At 41.6% G+C, this 22,174-nt stretch overlaps 2 long non-coding RNA genes across 2 annotated transcripts in view; one reads left to right on the plus strand and one right to left on the minus strand.

The window, feature by feature from the left end:
* Positions 1 to 5,390: 5,390 nt before the first annotated feature.
* The window catches only part of LOC143135144 (uncharacterized), a 147,538-nt gene continuing 130,754 nt past the window's right edge, over positions 5,391 to 22,174 (minus strand). The window contains exons 2-4 of the long non-coding RNA XR_012988812.1: positions 6,041 to 6,187; positions 5,883 to 5,938; positions 5,391 to 5,482 (exon numbers count right to left, since the gene is read on the minus strand). This is a non-coding gene — a long non-coding RNA (uncharacterized LOC143135144). The remainder of the gene's footprint in view (positions 5,483 to 5,882; positions 5,939 to 6,040; positions 6,188 to 22,174) is intronic.
* LOC143135143 (uncharacterized) overlaps positions 18,353 to 22,174 on the plus strand; it is a 131,795-nt gene continuing 127,973 nt past the window's right edge. The window contains exon 1 of the long non-coding RNA XR_012988811.1: positions 18,353 to 18,587. This is a non-coding gene — a long non-coding RNA (uncharacterized LOC143135143). The remainder of the gene's footprint in view (positions 18,588 to 22,174) is intronic.

Raw genomic sequence — 22,174 nt, forward strand, 5'->3', positions numbered from 1 at the left:
ACCTTATGGCGGTCTTCTGATTGGTGGCGTGCTAAAACGTTTATTGCATCCATAAACAATTTTCTTGCAGCGAACCGCGCAAAAGCAAACCACTGGCACTTTAATTTCTTTACACCATGGCTTGTTAGTTCTCCCCCGTTTTCAACAGCTGCCCATCTGCATTTATTTTTTAACTTTTGACACCTGCCTTCCTTTAGCAACAACGCATCCATGACAGCTAGTGGCCTTGCCAAATAGACGCACACAAATCATGACGCTAATATGCGAGGTTCTGGTAGGCCTACTGGTTATGGTTTTGTGCTATAAATTAATAATATTTTATAGCAAAGTTTTAAGTTGACTATTTTAATTGTATGGTTATTTTTTGTCAACATACACTCACAACCTACTGTCGTTAAAAGTGAGGCCTAAGCAAAATAGGCTACAAGGCTGTCTGTGCGTCACAAACACGACTGACCCCCTTACTCGACACGCTCAGTCAAAACCTTCCGTCGCAAATTGTGAAAAACATTGTTGTAGGACATGTCATAACAGACGGGATAATAAATTGCATAGGCTACGGTTTATATTGCGTCGCTTTAACATAATGTTAGTTGCATTGATTAAAAACTGTAACAATAATAGTGACCTACATCGGGTGGCATAGCAGGCTATCTGTTCAAGTCATAGGTGACACCCAAAATGAATGACCTCCCCTGACAAGAGTTCGCGATAGTAAGTGTCTACATTGATGCACGGAAAGAACACAGCCTACGCTTCTTCTCCGAATTCGCACATAGAGCTCACAATATCATACCAAAAAAAGTTAAACGGATTGGCCAACCTCATCAGCTGTCTCGATTGTGTCACAATAATCCAACTTTTAGACCGTTATAGTCCTCCATACGTGTTCTTTTTTTTTAAGCAAACGCCCGAGACAAGTGTGTAGCTACAACATACAAAGCATAACTCATTGCTGACGTAGGCTATCTTCTTGAGCGGTCACTGATTGAGACACAGAAAGTTCTCAAGAACACTATTAGGTCTTTAAACATTTACCTAATATTTGTAGTTGCGTTAAAAAAGGAAAAGCAAAGGTGACAGTCCCCCCCCTCCTATTTTTTTTCTCATCGGATCTGCATCGATGTCAAATATGACATTTCTAAAATCAAATTGACGGAAATCCGTCCTATGACGGAGAACTTTAATCCTTGTATTATGAAATTTAATTAAGAAATAGGCCTCCCATCCCCTTGGGGCCCTAGTAATCTGGTTTTACACCCAGTCCAACGGCCCTGTGAACAGAATCTCTGCATGTTTTTCGCTTTGTTCAGACATGAACTCATTTACATAATAGGAGAGGAGTGTAAGACCTCCAAATGTCCGGTTATGTTGTTCAGATACACGGCCCAGCCGCTTGATATCTGCAGAACATGCGGACTTACACCTATGTCTGTAAGCAGCTTCTATCCCTCTAAGTTGACACTTAGGCCTAGTGCTACCTCCCTGCACCACACACACGCACGCATACACACACACACTACACTGAGAGCGTGCTCAGTCTGTGGTGGATCATTGAGGTCACTAATGGAACGCTTGCATTGTAAGACCTGCATCTCTAAAACTGTGTGTTGCAGAGCATGTTGACAAATGTGTTGAAAAACAGGAAATCCACAATCACTCGTGTGGTCCTGTCTTGTGTTCAACTGCTACTGCTCACATGCACATGTCTTTCAGCACTGTCTTTCCGAATCATAATGTTGTAAAATCATAAAGAGCTCTGTTTTTCTACATTAACAACTTTATTATCTCATTAATTCAAAATATCATCCCTGGCTGTGGACAATGGAGACTGATTGGGTTCAGGTGAAATTGCAGCGGTTGAAAAAGCCCAACATTTCTGCCATTGTCTGTGCTGCATTTACATTGTTTCTTTTTTAATCCAGGAAACTATGTCTGCCTCTTTAGTGCCACATGTGGGTGATCACACTTCTTTAATTTGGTTGCATTACAAACATTTCCCTCGGTGAAAACTCCCAGGATGCTCTTCATGTTGTTCTCAACCCCCACTGTCCCTCCACACAAGGCCTCTGCACTCTTCTAGGTGGAATATTAGGTTTAAGCTTTCATTTCTGTTGCTTTAAATAACCACACAATAACCGAACTTCAGAAAGAGCATTAATATTTATTTTGAAATGCTAAGCAATGCAGTATACCAGAAAGAACTGGATGAAAGAGCCAGACAATATCCATGTCTTTAGTACAGCTAACAGATATATGCTGTGATACACAAGATACTGGTCTTTCATACTTCACAGAAATCAAATCACTTAAGGTGGCATTAAAGGGAAACTTGGCAGGATTTCCCCCTCTGCTGGAGAAATTGTGCATTATGCTATTTCAAACTGTGGGAAAAGGTAACAACGATACAGCACATGGATTTGTTTACAAGCTAGCGAACGATTAGCATAAGTTTGGCAGAACTATGTGGATGTTACAAGGTAAGAAACACGATTTAAAACAAGTTTCTTGTTTCTCACTTCTCTTTCCGGGACGGTAGTCTCAATGTTGCAAGGTTGTTTTTCCGCCTGGGGACGCTAGGCGCAGCGGGGAAAGTCACCATTTTCACCGGAACAGGGGGTCGTTTCTAGAAAAGTTAGCAACGACGTTGCTCAACCACCATGGTACGACGCAACTTGCGACCAAACAACGACACTGTTACACCTGTTTCCAGAAAGCATCGTACCTGTGTAGCAATTCGCTACCTCCGACGTTCGAACACCATAGTTCCAACAACGTTGTTGATGATGCAGCGATACATATCATTGGTGGAAACAGTGGCAACGTGTAATACCCCACCCCCTAGAAATGTTCTGTCATCGCCTATGTCGACATGTTTCTAATCTAAACCGAGTGATTAATGTTGGTATTGTCATTGCCATCAGCCAAAACCTAAACCTATTGCAAGCATATAAAACAGTTAACTTAAGCAGACCAATATGAGTCATTAGTTGTGTTAAATATCTATGTGTTGGAAAAAATATATAGCCTGGACAAATATCTGGGTATCCCATAGGTTATCAACTGTCTCGTGGCTTAACGGCAGCGCGTTGGTGCACTGCGCGCTCGGCCTGAGTTCGCATCCTATTTCTTCTTTTCTTTTCATCTCTGAGTAAGAGTAGGCCTACGAGACACAACAATAGGATTTGACCATACATATTTATGTATATAGTTACTCTACATCGAGAGACCATAGGTACAAGACATCAGTCAAAAACAATTTAATCTATGTGTCACACAGTTCACCTGCAGGTGGCGAGAAGCAAGAGGACAATCTCACATCATAAGAAAATCGAACCTACAACGTTGGGATAACAAGTCTTCTGCTCTAGCCACTACACCATTTATCACTGCTGTTGTAAAAGTCTATGAAGATTATAATACTAAAGCTAAGGCAATACTCGAATTAACATAAATAGAAAGAATGAGCTAAGTAGGGGAGTCAGTGTCTTAATCAAAATTAAGCAACAGGATATATCAATCATTGAGTCACGAGATAAACATCCACTTCGCAATTTTTGTTTAGGCGGTTGTGATTTTTGGTTAGGCGCTCTGGACACCAACAGGAACTACCAAGGAACGACACAAGTGCGACTGCCTAGGGGCAGTAGTTCAAACGACCAAACTTTGCGTCCTTGTTTGCGATTGAGAGTTCGAACTACCCTTTGTAGAAACACCAAATCCAAGAACGATGGAGCGTACTACCAAGGTTGCGACGCAAGTTAGCAAACGACGCTTTCTAGAAACGACCCCCAGGTCATTTAACCATTTGGGTGACCAGATGAGATGGCTGAAATTCGGGACGCTTTTTTTTTCGGGGGGGGGGTGGTAGGCTTACAGCGAATTTTCAAACCTGTACCAAAACACATTTTTATTCAAACATCAAGTAAGAATACAAAATAATTGTTAGATTAACTAGATTATGTTAAAACGACATGGACATTAGGCCGAACTTCCGACGTATTTTTTGCACACACGCTGGCTTTGCCTGCTGCGCTGCCTGCACAATGTCCTCGGCTTCGCGAAATCAGTGCATATTCGCGCCTAATTATAGAACGTCAAAAAGAAACAAAGTAGCCAGGCTGCATCCAGACACTTAGCTGCTGTCGGGGGCTGCATGCAGTCGACTCAGACTCTCTACGTACAGTTTTTAATGTTTATCAGAAAATAACTACTCAGTATTCTGATTGAGTATAATTTTCGGGACAATTAGGGCAGGATTCGGGATTCGGGACAACTGCTTGGATATCGGGACTGTCCCGAATGTTTCGGGACGTCTGGTCACCCTATATAACCATCCAAATGATTTCTAAACGGGTTTATTACGTTGAAATAGTTGCCAAGTCCCCCTTTAAGAGTGAGAGATTTAAAAAAAATGGAAATGGATTTTGTACATGTTGCTGTTATACCTTATCTTGGAAATGTAGACGCGCCCCTAGCGGGCTAGTCTAGCAACTCTCCGTTGGCTTGTGAGCTCCAGAAATCGAAACTCAATCAGGCCAATGAAATCGTGTATAGAGTCGTTAGGTGGGCTTAACATAATGATTGATGGCAGAGTTGCAACGGTTTGGCTTGATTTCCTTGCTACTTGAAAACAAATAAGATGGATGTTGCTGTTGGCGAACAGTGTGACACGAGTTAAGCTTTTATTAAGTTGGCAAACGTTTGAACTAGCCAACTAGCTCCGCTGGTGGGAAACGCATGGGACTCATAGCGCTGCCGCTATCCTATTGCGTGCAGAGGGAATTTGAAAGACAACTGATCACACTGATTCACTGTCACAGTTGCTGTCTTATTCCTGTTATCAGCATTTTGAACCCTTACAGTCTCTCAAACTCAATCACTTATCAACAGATGTCAGTTACGTCTTTGAGGGTTCAGGGCTTAGTTGAGGGTTCAGGGCTTAGTTGGGGGGACATTAAGATTTAGCCATTGCCCCTCATAAGTGCATCACAGTGGTCAAGTCCCATTAGGCCTATGCAGTTCTGCGTTGCAAGTGCGTCTGCACTGCAAAAATGAAAGAAAACATTCACAATATGACATTGACTATATCACCAAAAAACATCAGTTAGCAAGCTTCGAGCAGTGTCAGTACTGTAAGGCTCTGGGTTGCGTTTGCAAGGTTTTGCATGTTGTTTCGGTTGCTGGTTTGCTAGTTTTAGACCAAAACTCTGTGCTGTTTTGAAATCACAAAAAAAGTAAAATGCTCATGCATCTAATCAGCATACCTGCTGTTTTAGATGGAGGTTAAAAAAATCACAGATCTAAACCACCATCTAAACTGGCAAAAGGGTTTTTTTTTTTCATTTCATGGTAAAAATTCATACACAACATCAGAGTAGGTACTTAAGTCAAATTTTGTATGCCGTTTCATCTGTTGTTTTATTTTGGATGCTTTTGTTGGTATGTCCAATGGAGCACAACACTGTCCTGTGCATTCATCCTGAAATGATAACAGAATACAGTAGATAGTACAGAATGTTAATAATCAATTACGTTTAGCAGTCAAAATCAAAAAACAAAATCACATGCACCATATTTATGAAATTGAATGCAAAGAGCTGTTATCCTTTCCAATACTTGAAATTTTATGAAATAAAAAAATGTTGATTCGTATCTACAGGAAACTATCTTGGATCTAGTTAAGTGTCATGTTGTCTATTTGCATTGGTTTGCTGTAGTTGATGTAGATTCATTAAGACCTGTAAATCTGATATAATTAATAACATAATTATTCTAAGTAATTTATGTTCCTTGTGTCCTGCATGTATAATTGAGCTGGATAGGTTACACATTCTCCAGCAATTACTTTATAAACTACTGACAACTACTTAGTCAAATACCTGTTCTCTTCTTTGAGTGTCTCTCTTTTTCAGATGCTCACCACGTTCCACAGGTGCTGTAGATGATGAATAAGAGCAACTTAAAGATGTACATCACCAGCATGACCATTTACACAGAGTTTGTCATTATAACATGTTGTCAAATGTTAATTCCATACCGGTCTTACGGCAGAAGCAGTACACACAGGTGGAGGAGATGAGGGCAGAGAGTAGAGTACACACAGGACACAAGATGACCAGCAGTGACCAGTACTGACCACCATCAGGGGGAGGAGGACAGGTAGGTGCTGGGGAAGAAGCAGTATCTGTTCAAATAAATCACCAGTGATGTATACATTATTTTGGTCAAAAAAGGTCAAGAAGACTGCATCAGCTTTTGTCACATTCATAGAAAAAATGGTATCATCATCACTACACTTTCATTTTACAAGTAATAACAGTTTCATAATCATGCTTCATAAGGTTGGCCTATGAGTTTTACTGATCTATAAGTAATGTTTACGATTTATTATTCATTCACTAATAACATGAATACTCCACACCTACTTTACAGCCTCAACTGCCAACATAGTAGGTTGACAATGTCTGTTTCCACAGAAAACTATCACAGTGTGGGACACAAACTATAGGAGGAAACTATAGGGAGTCTCAAACTACGCACCACTAAACACACACACACACACACACACACACACACACACACACTAAAGTCACTGATGGAGTGAAGGGTGTGTACACTTGTTTTCATGTAACACTAACGTTACAAATGCAAGTTGGGTGCAAGGGTCTGCAGTTGCCTCACAGCTCTTGTTTGCGTCCACAGATAAATCACACTCTACATCCTTAAGTTATTGTATTCAGTTTTTCTTCTTCAAACTTTCACTCTTTCACCTACTCATTGTAAAGAGTTAATTACACGTATTAATATGTTTTTCCAAGTGCATAACCATACCAAGGGCAATCTATCTGAGTTCAGAGATGGTAAACAGTACAATAACTGATATTGTATTGCCAGTAACTGTTATTGTATTTTCCATTACATCATCATGCTGAAACATTCCAAATTATCTCAACATGTATGAAAAGAACTAATCATGTGTAGTGGACTATGCTAATTGTCTTACATTCAAAGGACAACTTGTAGGTGATGTTTCCATAAGAATGAGAGACTTGTTGAGATATTCCGTTTATGACTTCAATCACTTTCGTCATAGCAACAGAACAGTAATACAACCCCAGCTCAGACTCAGTGATGTTCTTGATTAGTAGATCATGGGACTGGCTAGTGGAGTTCCATATAGGTTGGTAGCTGGAGGATGATGTATTATATTCATTCTGAGATAACTGATGGGTCAAGATCTCAAGTGAAGGTTGCCGATAATGTGAGCAGTTTCTAAACCAGTAAATATGTGAACCAGGGGTCCAACTGCAGTCACAGTAGAGAGTAACATTATTCCCTGGCTTGACGATTAGATCCACTTCAGTTCCTGAGACCTTCAGAGCAGATTGTATCACACCTGAGAATGACAGTGGAGAACAATTTTACTATCTGGGTTTGAATAATTTAGTTGATGAAGTATCAGATGTCATCAAATTATTTAAACAAAACCTGATAAAAACAGCTTTAGACAACACAAACAAAATCAACCTATTAGCTCCATGGTCAAGTTGGGTCATGTCAAATTTATTATCCCACTAAGGGAAACTGGTTTGCAGCCAGGAGTTGACATAGATATACAAGACATGACAAATAAACCATTAAAGACAAATCTTCAAAAAACAATACTAAAAACTTATACTTACCCAGGTGAGCAATGATAGTTACTAGCAGGGAGGACATGATGAGGGTCACTGATGTGAACCTGTTCAGTGACGAGTTGACGAGTGGAAAATGTCATGGCTGCTATGCATGCTTTTCAACAAGGAGCAAGGCGGGCTGAAAGGGTGTAGATTTGGTTTTGACATTGGTGGGGACATAAGCGCCCCCCCCCCCCCCCCCTCCCCCGACACACACACACACACTTCTTATATGAGTCTTTATAGCCAGGAAAAAAGCAATTTACATCACATGGTTCTGAATGTGTGTCGACTTTAATAAACCATGATATAGTTAGATCCTAAAACTAATTCATTTTTTATTTAGAGCACAAATACCGGAACCAGTATAGTGGAAGAAAAAAATAAGTGCAGCTAGGCCAGCTATAAGAAACAGCACTCAAATAATCCTACATAGAAATGTATGGGGTTTGTTTGTAATGCCAATATGGCAGTTGTTTACACATTCCGCCCCTTCCTGTAATGCAAGTAACCAACCAACCGTCGTTTTTAGCCTTATTTTAGTAATTTGTGGGAGATATATTTGTATCATTTGTCTTGTATTGTATAATACTAAGTTATAACAAATGGACCAGAGACCAAGATGTGTCGACTCTTTAATGAGGCATTATTCAAATCTGAACACCCGCGCATGCGCGCTCATTACATATCAAAACCTGCTCACTACATCTCCCCCTTTTAACTAATACTTTCAGGATCTTTATAGAAAACTCAAATCATATGTTAATAAATCCTAATACTGATTTTACCATCCAGGCAGGGGAACAGATGACCTGTTAAACATCTCTGTAAACATGAGCATATGTAAACTGGTTAAATCAACTTCCATTTCACATTGCATATCTTATCACATCTCAGTTTTTTTTTTTTTTTTTTTTTTTCATGAACTCAGAAAAACAAGTACATAACCTAACTGAGAGGTAGGGTAGACTGCCTGATCCTCTCTGTTGTGGTATGGAGGTTATTATGCTCCGTATATACTCACAACACTAAACTATAAGTTCAGTCTTTGAACAGGCTTGACTTCCCTGCCAACCCTGGTGTGTTGTCCAGAGTCTGGCTGGCCTCTAAACGGTGTAGGCACCACTCTCAGATGAGAACGGTTTCTTCTGAGACTGCCTGTGGAGGTTTGAATCACATATGAGCGTGGCGTCCCTGCTGAGCCAGAGACGACTCCTGTGTGTGGTGTGTTCCGTATCCAAACTTTCTGACCTGGCTTGAGAGATGGTGTTTCCCGTGCTCTGTGTCGTCTATTGTATCCCTCAGCCTGTTGTCTTTTAAGCTCCTGGTCTTTCAACTCAAATGCTCTTAAATCCGGCCAGGCTGGTTTGAGGGTGTTTGGACTCACCGGAAGGGGTGTTTGAATGTTGCGCCCCATCAGGAGCTGCGCTGGTGATACTCCATGGGCTAGAGGAGTTGCTCTGTATGCCATAAGCGCTTTGTGAGGGTCCTCACTCTTCTGCAACAAGGCTTTGACAGTTTTTACTGCCCGTTCCGCTTCTCCATTGCTTTGCGGGTAACGGGGGCTACTGGTTATGTGCTGAAAGTTGTAATCCTTAGCAAAATCTGTGAACTCTGTGGCAGCAAACTGTGGTCCGTTGTCTGTGATGAGTGTATCCGGCACCCCGTGGCGGCTAAAGATGGCTTTTATTTTCTCAATCACAGCTGTTGCTGAAGTGCCTGTAAGATTGGCAACTTCAATGTAACGTGAATAGTAATCAATGACTACTAAATACTGACCCTTCTTCCATTCAAATAAGTCCGCTGCTAGCCGTGCCCAAGGGCGTGAGGGCAAGGGTGTGGTCATCAGAGGTTCTGTGGCATTTTGACTCTCTTTAGCACAAATTTCACACTGACGTACCTTCTCTTTAATCTGTGTAGTCAGCCCTGGCCACCACACTGCTACGTGGGCCCTGGCCATGCATTTCACCATGCCTTGGTGGCCCTGGTGAAGTTTGTCCAAGATATCCTTTTGCATGCTTAATGGAATCAGTATTCTATTTCCCTTCATCAACAGGCCATCCACCATCAGCAGGTCATTTCTGTATTGCCAGAAAGGCTTCAACTGTGGTGCAGAACTGTTTCTTTCCCACCCTGTCTGGATCAGGGAGGACAGCTGCTTACACACTGGATCTTCTTCCTGTGCTCTCCTTATTTGTAGCAATTTCTCAGGTGAGGCCGGGAGCTGCTGAATAACCTCCTGGATATGAGCACTCACGTCGTTCTGAAGCACAAGGTCTTCCTCCGTTGCCGTAGACTGGAGTGGAGCTCTTGATAAAGCATCGGCTGCTACAAGATTTTTTCCTGGTACATGTATAATTGTGTAGGAAAAACGCATAAGTCGTAATCTGAATCGCATGATACGAGGTGGGACGTCATCAAGCGGCCTTGAGCTGAGGAGACTGATTAATGGTTTGTGGTCTGTTCGCATCACAAAGTGCAGACCCAGGAGGTAAGTCTGAAATCTTTCGCAGGCCCAAGTGACTGCAAGGGCCTCCTTTTCAATTTGGGCATATCTGCGCTCTGTCTCAGTCAAGCTGCGAGATATGAAAGCCACTGACCTCCAATCTCCAGAGTCTTGAAGCTGAGACAAGACCCCTCCTAACCCGTAAGACGATGCGTCTGCTGACACTCTCGTCGGTTTTTCTGGGCTGTACTGGGCAAGGACAGCAGATGAGCTGAGCTCGTCTTTCACTTTATCAAACGCACTCTGCTGCGCTGCTCCCCACATCCACATGTTTTCCACTTTCAGAAGTTCTCGGATAGGCCCTGTGAGCTCTGCAATGTTGGGTGAGAATTTTCCCACATAGTTGACCATTCCCATGAAGCGTTTTACGTCGGACACGTCTTTCGGTGGTGGCATCTCTCTAATCGCTCTAATCTTCTCGGGATCTGCCTGTATGCCTTCTCCACTGACAACATGTCCGAGAAATTTAACCTGCTTCACAGCGAACTGACATTTGTCATTTAGAGTAAGGCCATGCTGCTGCAGTCTATGCAACACCTTATGCACCCTCTCATCATGTTCTTTGGGCGTGGCACCGAATATCAGGATGTCATCTGCATGACACAAAGTTCCCTCTAGGCCGTCCAGCATCTGCGTCAATCGCTTCTGAAAGTGCTCAGGGGCCGATGATATTCCAAAAGGGAGACGATTAAAGCAATAACGACCAAAGGGCGTGATGAAGGTGGTGAGTGGGGCTGAAGCTCTGTGCAAAGGCACCTGCCAAAAACCAGCAGTGGCGTCCAGTTTGGAAAAAATTCTAGCTCCGGCTAGTTTAGCTAGTGTCTCATCAACTGCTGGAAGAATATGTCGCTCCCTGCACACATTTTCATTCAGGCGGGTTAGGTCAACACATATTCTAATTTTTCCATTAGGTTTTGGTACTACCACCATTCCTGAGCACCACTCTGTAGCTTCCTCTATGGGAGAAATAACACCCATTTCCTCCATCCTTTTTAACTCTTCTTGGACTTTTCCCCTTAAGGGCAATGGCACGCGACGTGGCACAGCGAGGGCAAAGGGAGAGGCATTGTCCTTTAGTTTAATTTTGTATTCTCCCTCTAGCTTACCTAAGCCAGTGAAAACTCTGGGATATTGTTCCTTGTAGCTTGTTTCCGCTGTCGTGATAGCCTGTACTGGACTGAGCAGGCAGAGGTCTTGTATTGCTGGTAATCCCAGCAGAGGAGTCACTAAACCTGGCACAACATATACATGCTGCTTCGCTACAGTTCCATTATGGCTAATTTCTGCAGTAAAACTTCCATTTACCTCTATGGGAACGTTACTTGGTCCACACAGTCTTTTGGTTGTCGGTAACAGCTCACCATGTAGCTTTTGTGAGTAAAAATGTGCCGGGATAGCCGTCACTGCGGCACCTTGAACATCATCTGCTGGCCATTCACTGCAACCGACTTCTGCCAAAATGTGTTGGATTTTGTACAATTCACTGTGCCCAGGAACAATGACTCTATGCTTCCATCCAAGTCACTTTCTTTAATTTCCTCCATTCTCATTTTAGTTTTACATACAGTGGCGAAATGCCCTCTCTTCTTACATTTATTGCACTCAGCAGTGCGCGCGGGACATGCATTGAATGAATTTTCATGTGTCCTTCCACATCTGCCACATTTATCATTTGCATTATGTTGTACTGTCTTTGGTTTAAAAGTACTTTTCCCATGTGGAGAGAATTTCTGTTTGAACTGGAATTTAACTGCATCCATGTTTGCCTCAGTGCCATCAATGCTACTTCTTAATACAGGCTGTTGCTTTTTAATTTCTTCACTTTGTCTTATTTTCGTCATAGCCTTCACAAGAGTTAACTCTGAATCTAGCTGTAATTTCTCTGAAAGGGCATGGTCTTTTATACCTACGACAAGGCGGTCTCTGATCATCTCATCTTTGAGAATTCCATACTGGCAATGCTCAGCCAATTTATGCACAGCTGTGATAAACGCTTCAGCCGTCTCACCAGGCTCCTGGCGACGTTTGTTGAATTTAGCTCTCTCGTAGATCACGTTATGCTTGCAAATGAAATGTTTATCGAACGCTTCCTTTACTTTGGCATATTTTTTCTTGTCGTCTTCTGGTAGTGCTAACGTGTTCAGAACATCATCTGCCATGTCTCCCATAGTGTATACTAGCGAGTTAACTTGATACTCTTCACCCTTTGTACTAAGTCCCGCCGCTATGCGGAATCTTTCAAAACGTCGGATCCAATTTGGCCAACCACCGAAGTCTCCGAAGTCAAATGCTTCTGGTGGACTAATTGAAAATAGAGAATCCATTCTGTTTTACCTTCCGAAGGCTCTTCTCTGTATCCTCGATTGACGTTGTATCAACGTAGCAGCTAGCTTCACGTTAGCTCTAGTAGTTCACTTGGCGAATTCAAAAGTTCTCTTCACTAAACTGCAACGAACATTCCGGTCACTTGCGTCGGGTAGTTGCATTAATATCAGAGGCGAGGACGAAGACTTCTGACACCATGTCTTGTATTGTATAATACTAAGTTATAACAAATGGACCAGAGACCAAGATGTGTCGACTCTTTAATGAGGCATTATTCAAATCTGAACACCCGCGCATGCGCGCTCATTACATATCAAAACCTGCTCACTACATCATTCAATTCAGATTTAAACACAGATTCACCCGATTTACTTTTTATGTCAATATAACCTCTCTGATGTAGACCTTCCCATTTATGAATAGTATAATAGCTGCCTGAAGCATGTTACCAAGATGGCCGCCGAGTGGGGCCACTTAAGCCTATAAGAACTAGGCTAGGCCCACATGCTTCTGAGCTCTCCTTAATCACTAATGAAAACAATCAGTTCCTCACTAATACAAGTTGGATCTTGGGGCAGAGAGGAATAGTTAAAGGCAGATAAAGACATACTTAATTGAATTAAGGCTTTTAAGATTGCTGACGTGATGTTCTGATATTTTTTCTCTTGCATTTGGATTACAATGTAATTTTACATAGCAAACCTGTGAACCTATTTAATTATCACTGTTTGGTTGAATTTCCCATTGTTTTGCGTTAAAACGTTCCATAGGTTATTTGCACATGAAGTATAGCTCCAGTTTTTTTGCCGTATCATACTTGTATATTAATTCGCCAAATGAATTGTGAAGTTTCAATGAATTGAAGTTTCAATTAATTGTCACGTTGCATCACAGCTATGAAACAGCAATCTGACTGACATTTAGAACATAGAAATAATGTAACATATGAATGGGTCGGCTTTTAGCTTTGTTACATGACAGTAGGGTAAGTAAAATAGTGATTTTAGTAAGCTACAGTAATGTTCATCAGAATCCTAGGTAATGTCCGCTTGACAATAAGAGCGATGGACTAACGACTGGCCTTTGTAACATCGGAGCTGCGCCCTCTGCCGCTGCTGTCACAGGGAAAGCATTCGCAGCGACCACGCTCCCTCCAGAGCCGACCGGGCTCACCGGAGTTTTGAACACCTGAAAGTAATGCACTAATGAGCCGTAGACTATTTTAGAGACTCTGGGTCCCTTCTGTAGTCATTACAGCCTTACTCATCCAATGTTCCCGGATCTAGTGAACCCACCACATTATTAGGCTTTCAAATCAATACGATAACAATTTATGTAAAAAAATATTATTATTTTTTTTTAAGACGTCTATTTGATTATTTCAAAAGATGTGCAGCAGACCTGAGGCAACACAATGTATTCTTCAGAAATATAGCTGATATAAACTGAAAATAGATGTACCGCAGAGCGGTACAAAATATGACCGCCGCCCAGTCCGGCACATGTTTTCCACAAAAATAAGTCACACTTGGCAAATTGTGTTAATTTCCTCCTTTGTTCCTGCTTAGCTTCAGTAATTCAGCAAAGTCAGGGTATCTGCTGGTCTGTCTGCTGGCTAAAAACAAAAGGTGAAAGGCATATATGATTCTAACTGTCTCACTGAATTGCATTATGCACACTCAATTCTCACTGGTATCTGCTAGACAACAAGTACCAAAACATGATTAGTTCATAGATTTCACATGTAAAATACATTTTATATAACCCCACCCCCATCTTGCCTGTTCATAATTTTGAGAAATTGTTGAATTGTGTGCATTTGTGAGTGTACGTGTTTATGTGTGTGTGTGTGTGTGTGTGTGTGTGTGTGTGTATGCGTGCGTGCATGTGCTTGTGGATGTGCCTGTGTGTATGCATGTGCATGCATGCGTACATCTACTGTGTGTGTATGTGGCATACGTATGATTACTGCTGTTTATGCACATGTGTGCATATGGAATTGGTTAACATGACCCCTGGAGGCAAACATACGCAAAAAAATTGGTCATCCTAGGCCCTACGGTTCTCAAGATATTCACAGAAAACTCTGTTGGTGTACGGTCACTAAATGTACACATAAATTATACCTGCGATGATACCTGCGATTACCTAGCGAAGCTAGCGAAGCGGTCATATAGGGATTGTCAAAGTTTTTTTTTTTTTTTCTTTTTTTTTTTTCCCGTCATCTACTTCCTGAAATTTTGGTCAACGATACCCGGGGCACCGAAACACCGGGGCACATGACATTTGGTGGGTATGTAGCCCCACTAGACTTTTACGGAAAAAATTTGTTTGGTCCCCGGGGGCCACTCCCCCTCCGCGCTGGGCCCCCCGAAACACAAAAAATGCAGTTTTTCCTAAATAACTACCTGAACCGTGGCACCGAGGATGAAGAAATTTTTATGGTATGTTGGTCTCAAGGGCCCACATCAATCTGGCCCATAATCACTCATTTGTGATTTGCACCCCCCCGGTAAAAAATGAAAATGCAATATCATTCTACTTTAATCGCCCCTCTCTTCAGTAAAGACGTTCAGAACTGCACCAAATTGTATGTGTATGATTAACCTGACATTCTGATGTTAGCATGGTTGAGTGATGGAGGCCAATTTGATTATTGATGTATTTGTAGAAAACCATAAATGCGTTTATAGGCTACCAAGCAAATCGATAACAGCACTAATTGTATCTTTCGACTGTCATCTCATTTGCTTATGACCATAACCTAGGCTACTAACAGGAGCTAAGTGAGTTAGCCACAACACGTTCGCTACGTGATGGTTTTTTAATGGAAAATATATAGGCTACCTGAAAGATAACATGTCTATGATGCATCCTAAACACCGGGCTGGAACATTTCTGCTCAAGGTCTCAAAAAGCATCTGAGTCAACGTTCATTCCCAAACACCCATATAGGCTACTTCAATCCTCTATTTTCAAAGGTGATTCAAGTAAGGAAGAGCATGGCTCAAAGTAAAGTAACTGAAACTACATAAATTCGTCAAAGTGAATAATTTGTGTCAACTCGCCGCAATGTAGATTTATTAACGTACCCGTGATGATCTACATCTCCATTTGAACCAGATGTTTTAGAGCGCACGTTGAGATGTATTCAGGGCAGGGCTGTACCTACACATACTGTATTTGTTGCACGTGCTACAAAAATCATTCTTTGCGATGGATGATTTAGTAGCAACGTTACACCGGTCAGATACAGTTTTGCCTATGGCTATTCCGTGAGACTGAGGCGCTTTTTGTTTGTTCGAAGTGCGTGTTTAGGGTGTGAGAGGGGAGTCGATGTGCTTTGATTCCAGCTTGGTAGTTGTAGTCTATGCGATTAAAAAACATGTGTGTGTGAAGTATCCAAACAATGATAACGCTTTCATTATGGCTGCTTTAGCCACAGACCTTGAGCTACTGTACAGTGGGTTGGGTTCCATTTAGAAGTGTCCACTTCATTCGCCCTTTCCGTGATTCACACAGCTACGTGAAATGTATTAGCCTACTACTGATATGCAAAACTATTAACTTTTCGCCAAGAGGTGGCAGCTTGATACTACTGTAAGGTGTAAGCCATTGGTTCCAAAGGAGATTTTATTTGGGTCGCCAGCATAGCCTAGTGACAATTTGTGTTGTGTAATAGGCCTAGCATAGGGCCTACCTTATATAGCTTATAGTTTGTTAACAGTCACAGTTTTGTCATAACTCCCTCTATGCATTTTTGCATTTAGAATAGCTCTAAAACCGGGGGCGAACATGTCGCAGGGGGGGCGCCAGTGCGTGGATATCTCAATTGCAAAATTAAACAATATTTCTATCGGGCGCCTACCATGGACTAGGCTGGGTGAAAATCAAAAGATTGCGTCAAAAGATTGAGCTTAACCATGGACCTCATAGTTGCAAAATGCAAGGGAACATGAATCAGCATATTATTTGCACAAACGATAACGGACAGTAGCTCTTCAACTTTGCCCGTTAAAATGTGTATGTCTCGCAACGCATTTCATGAAGGCCCTTTTGGACATGTCAGTTATTTGCACCACTGGGTAAAACGGCATTTTGTTTTAGACTACTGGTATTTAATTTGTGCATTGACAATAAAGCTGAATATCATTTGAACTAGATGACTAAACTTATGCATATGTAGAAGAAGAAACATTCACAAAAATCCATGACATGACCTCTCTTCTTGATAGCTGTTGAAAACTGCATGGAACTGACAGGGATTGTTTTGTTTAATAATAAATAAATAAATACATTATGCTGCTACCTTCTGCTTTTCCCAAATACAATGTAGCCTACAGGTGTACCTTTCATCAGTCCAGTTGCAATGGATGGACTGTGATGAACTGCCCTACTTGTGATTGTTTAGAGATTTTAAAGGTTTTATAACAATGCTACAAATGTTTTGGCCCAGAAACAAATCTATTCACCTTTGCAGCGCCAGTAGGCTACTTTGTGTGCGGAATGTGTGCAAACACACATTCCAAACAAGCATACACAAAAGTTTCAAGAGTGGGGGATGGAGTAGAAGATGGAGACAAATTCATTAATATGATTTATTTCCGCGGAATGGATGTACAGGACTGAGCGGCGGTCATATTTTGTACCGCTATGCGGTACATCTAGTTTTCTATTTGGTCTGTTATTAAATCATGCATTGACCCATTTAAGCACAGCTCAGTTTTAAGAAACTTAAATACATGCATGCTTAGCATTTTGTGAAAAGAATCATTAAGGCTACATTGACAACTCTTAACCACGAGCTGCCTGTATATTCTCTGATTCTAATATTTACAGATATCTAGGCAATGTAAGCACAGCTCAGTTTTAAGAAATGCTTAAAGCCGAAAGACCATGTTGAATTTTTCTACAATTTATTTCAAAACCGGATTACTCTGGAACAGCTAACTATACACGGGAATGCATTACACCTTTTTGTTCGGTAAGGTCTGCTGTTTATTCTGATATATGGTTTGTCGTGTGTTGCGTGAAGAGTGTGTAGGCCTACGATATTCCACCAAGACGAATGGATGTGGAGATGGGCGCAGAGAATAATTATGACCGCCGCTAGCGAAGCTAGCGAAGCGGTCATAGGGATTGTCAAAGTTTTTTTTTTTTTTTTTCCCGTCATCTACTTCCTGTATTTTTGGTCAACGATACCCAGGATACCGAACCACCGGGGCACATGAAATTTGGTGGGTATGTAGCCCCACTAGACTTTTACGGAAAAATTTTGTTTCGTCCCCAGGGGCCACTCCCCCCCCCGTGCTGGGCCCCCCACGAACTGCAAAAAAAAGCAGTTTTTCCTAAATAACTACCTGAACCGTGGCACTGAGGATGAACAATCTTTTATGGTATGTTGGTCTCAAGGGCCCACATCAATCTGGCCCATAATCACTCATTTGTGATTTGCACCCCCCCCGGTAAAAAATGAAAATGCAATATTATTCTGCTTTAATCGCCCCTATCTTCAGTTAAGATGTTCAGAACTGCACCAAATTGTATGTGTATGATTGACCTGGCATTCTATGGGGGTATGCCAAGTTTCGTAGAATTTCATCCATGGGGGGGGGGGGGGTCTAAAAAAAATTAGGTTATGTGTACATTTAGTGACTGTACACTCATGGGCCTGTAGATGGCGGTGCACACATATACACATGCACACACACACAGGCACCCACATACTATCGGTATTAGAACGGCCGATACATAATTACAAATTCAGTAGGATTAAAAGAAAGCCAAAATAAATATTCATCATCATCATCATGGCTGCATTTCCAGTATTGGCGATAAGTAGTCGTTTGTCCACTAGATGGCGCATCGTTGCAGTGAGACGTAATTTTGTTGGAAGTTAAAAGTGGGTTGGAAAAACAATGGACGCTTCCTACAAGGACTGTATTTAAACTATAGTTTACCGCAGAGAACGTCTAATAAGGATAGGATGATGTTCACATGAAATGTAATTCCCATTTCTTCTTGAAGCCGAAATAAATCTGAGGATGTTTATCGGACACGCTTGGTTTTTACTGCAGGTACGTTAATCTTATAATATCAATAAGGACCTAGGTAATGTTACCGTTAACGTTGGTTGAGTGATGGAGGCCAATTTGATTGATTGCATTTGTAGAAAACTATAAATGCGGTTATACCAAGCAAATTGATAGCAGCACTGTAATTGTATCTTTCGACTGTCATTTGTTGCACGTGCTACAAAAATCATTCTGTGCAATGGAAGATTTACCAACGTTACACCGGTCTGATATGTACAGTTTTGCCTATACATGCGTGAGACTGAGACGCCTGTTTATTTTGTTTTAAGTGCGTGAAGGGTGTGAGAGGGGAATCGATGTGCTTTGATTCCAGCTTGGTAGTTGTAGTCTGTGAAATTAAAAAGCACATGTGTGTGAAGTATCCAAACATTGACACCTTCATTTCATTATGGCTGCTTTAGCAACACACCTTAAGCTACTGTGTAGTGGGTCCCATTTAGAAGTGGCTACTTCATTCGCGCTTTCCTTGACTCATGGAGCTGCGTGAATTTTATTACAACTTTTCGCCACGATATGGCAGTTTAAGTCCGCTTGATACTGTAAGGCGTAAGCCATTGGTTTCCAAAGGAGATTTTATTTGTGTCGCCAGCATAGCCTATTGACAATTTATGTTGTAAATAGGCCTACCTTATAAGCCTACCTGTAGCTTAGGGAAGCTAACAGCTTTCTATTAGGATCTAGTTTGTTAGTTACAGTTTTGTCATAACTCCCTGATGCATTTTTGCATTTAAAATAGCCAGAGCGTGGATATCTCAATCGGAAAATTAAACAATATCGGGTGCCTATGGATGAACCCAGCCTGATCTGCCCGCTATTTATTTTTTGATTTCTTAAAAGATTGAGCTTGGTCTGGTGAAAGCCAGACTAGCCATGGACCTCAGTTACACAATGCAAGGGAACATGAATCAGCCTATATTTGCACGAACAATAACGGACAACAGCTCTTCAACTTTGGCCCGTTAAAATGTGTATGAACAGTCTAGCGACGCATTTCACCAAGGCCCATTTGGACATGTCAGTTATTTGCACCACTGGTTAGATGTAAAACAGCATTTCGCGTTTCAGACTACTGTTACTTAATTTGTGCTTTAACAATAACGTTTCAGACTACTGTTACTTAATTTGTGCATTGACAATAAAGTATTACATCAACTAAAGATGACTAAAATCTTATGTAGAAGAAGAAACATTCACAAAAAATCCATCCATCCAAAAATGACCTTTGTTTTAGATAGCTGTTGAAAACGGCATGGAACTGACAGAGATGTTTTTGTTTATTTATAAATAAATAAATAAATAAATAAATAACATTATGCTGATACCTTTTGCTTTTCCCAAATACAATGTAGCCTACTTTTGTTTGTTTAGAGATTTTAGAGGTTTTATAACAATGCTACATCTTCTTTGGCTATTCTACAATCTATTCACCTTTTCAGCACCAGTAGGCTACTTTCTGTGCAGCCGCACACACACACTCAGGCATGCCAAACAAGCATACACAAAAGTTTCAAGAGTGGGGGATGGAGTAAAATATGGAGACAAATTGAAGTGTGATTTATTTTCGCGGAACGGATGTACAGGACTGAGCGGCTGTCATATATTGTACCGCTATGCGGTACATCTAGTTATTAAATCTCTTGAAGTTATTTTTTCTCGCGAACTGTTTATCACAGCAAATAGTGGCTATAGCACCGTTTAAAAGCTGAGAAAAGGCTCTTTCATGTGACACGTGTGATGAGTAGCCTACTCGAGGAGTTCCAAAGAGAAGAATGGGTGAATTTGGACGCACTTCATATGCCTTGTAGTGAAGTGAAGCTGAAGCGCAGCGCAGGAGACTGCGGCTCACTGGTAGTTATTATAGGTAACTTCAAATCAGCGCGATTTACCCTTATAGGCTACTGCACATCACACGATCTGTACGAGATGATCCGCAGCAAAGTGAGAAATGATTTAACTCTTTGTGTAGCGCATGTGAGCGCTTCCCCCCCCCCCCATTTCAACCTGAATATTGGTGGGGACATTTCAGTCGTAATCTGACATTGGTGTGGACACGTTCTTCGGCCCCCACGCAAATCTACGCCCCTGGCTAGAAGCAAGCGTCAGAAAAAGGGAATAAGCATTTGGATATTAAAAGCCAAGCATTATGTATCTAAGATAAGGCAAACACTTTGAAACTATACAAATTAGTCTTTCTCCCTTTCCTTGACTGGGCCTGGGACAACTTACTGTATCTGGTGACCCCAAACACAGAGCCTGAGCCTAACAGAGAGACTGAGGCAACCCTCATATACCAGGCTACAAACTCATCTAAGGTGACAGAAATGAGGTCCTCAGGCTCCAGACTGGGTATGCTTGGAGTATGAGTCCAGGACATTTTACTAAGAGACAGTATCAGTCTATACTGTGACTATGCCAAGCCTGAGAAAACAAAAATGGTATGGCTCAGAGAATACTGCCATACAAACCAAACCAAAATGGGAGCAGAAAATAGGTCTATGCTGCACTGACATAACAGGGCCAGGAGGGGGCACAGGGGGTAGAAACACTCTTGAACTTCCTCTGTGAAGTAAGGATGTCTGATTACTAAAAATGAACTGTTTTCTCAAAATGAATCAAATTAATTAATGCATTTTCTTATTTCAGATAACGCCTCAGGGTTTTTCCATAAAATATTTGACACGATAGTCTAAGATTTTTAGACACATTATTTTTCCAAACAGTCACCCATGCCTTATGACTAGGAAACTTTCAGCCTGACATCGTATTGTCAGCAAATATATCTCGCAACACAGGAGTACCTTTTCTCAGTTGCCACAGCATGGACAATCTCTGCGCCCAAGTAGCAGTGCTTTGCCTGTGCTTTGTCCCAATATAGTCCCAATAGCAAATTTTTCATGCACTCCAAATCCAAAGCAATCCAAAGCACTCCACACACACATAGCTTGCCAGACAGAGAGGCTAGAGACGCCAACGTACCCGCTAGGCAATCAGTGTGGTAGGCCCATACCTGTCAGGGGTGTGGGGGTGGGGCGGGGGGCAGTGTTTATACCGGATCTGTGTTTGCATATTTAATACGTTTCATACACGTGTTTCAACACTGCATTTCGATCGTTGCTTTTACCTTACCATTACCTTACGCATGCCAGTTATGTATCCACCTGCTGCCTGCCTGCAGCCTACTTCCAGCTGCCTGCCTGCAGCCTATGACAAAACGGTTGAAATTGAAAGTAAGTGATCGTGTATGTGTAGGGTGTATTTCATACACAATCTGGCAACCTGAATGCATTTGATGGCCATGCAAATTACGGGAGTTTTCCGGGAGAAATAACAAAACGGGAGGGTGCTGGGAGATGACCTTGAAATACGGAAGAAACCCGGGAAAAACGGGAGTGTTGACAGGTATGGGTAGGCCTACTTAAAACATATAATAGTAAGACAACATTTCTCAAACAACCTTGATGATTTAAGACACTCAAATAGGAAGAGGCCTGTGTGGTGGAGTCATGACTGACAGACTGTGATACTGAACACACTGCTACACAAGATGTGGTGCACTGCCCACCCAGTCA

The sequence above is a fragment of the Alosa pseudoharengus genome, unplaced genomic scaffold, assembly GCF_046254945.1.
Source record: "Alosa pseudoharengus isolate Yale_2024_CS ecotype anadromous, Long Island Sound unplaced genomic scaffold, YU_APseudo_1.1 YU_APseudo_1.1_scf_2, whole genome shotgun sequence".
Classification (NCBI taxonomy): domain Eukaryota; kingdom Metazoa; phylum Chordata; class Actinopteri; order Clupeiformes; family Clupeidae; genus Alosa; species Alosa pseudoharengus.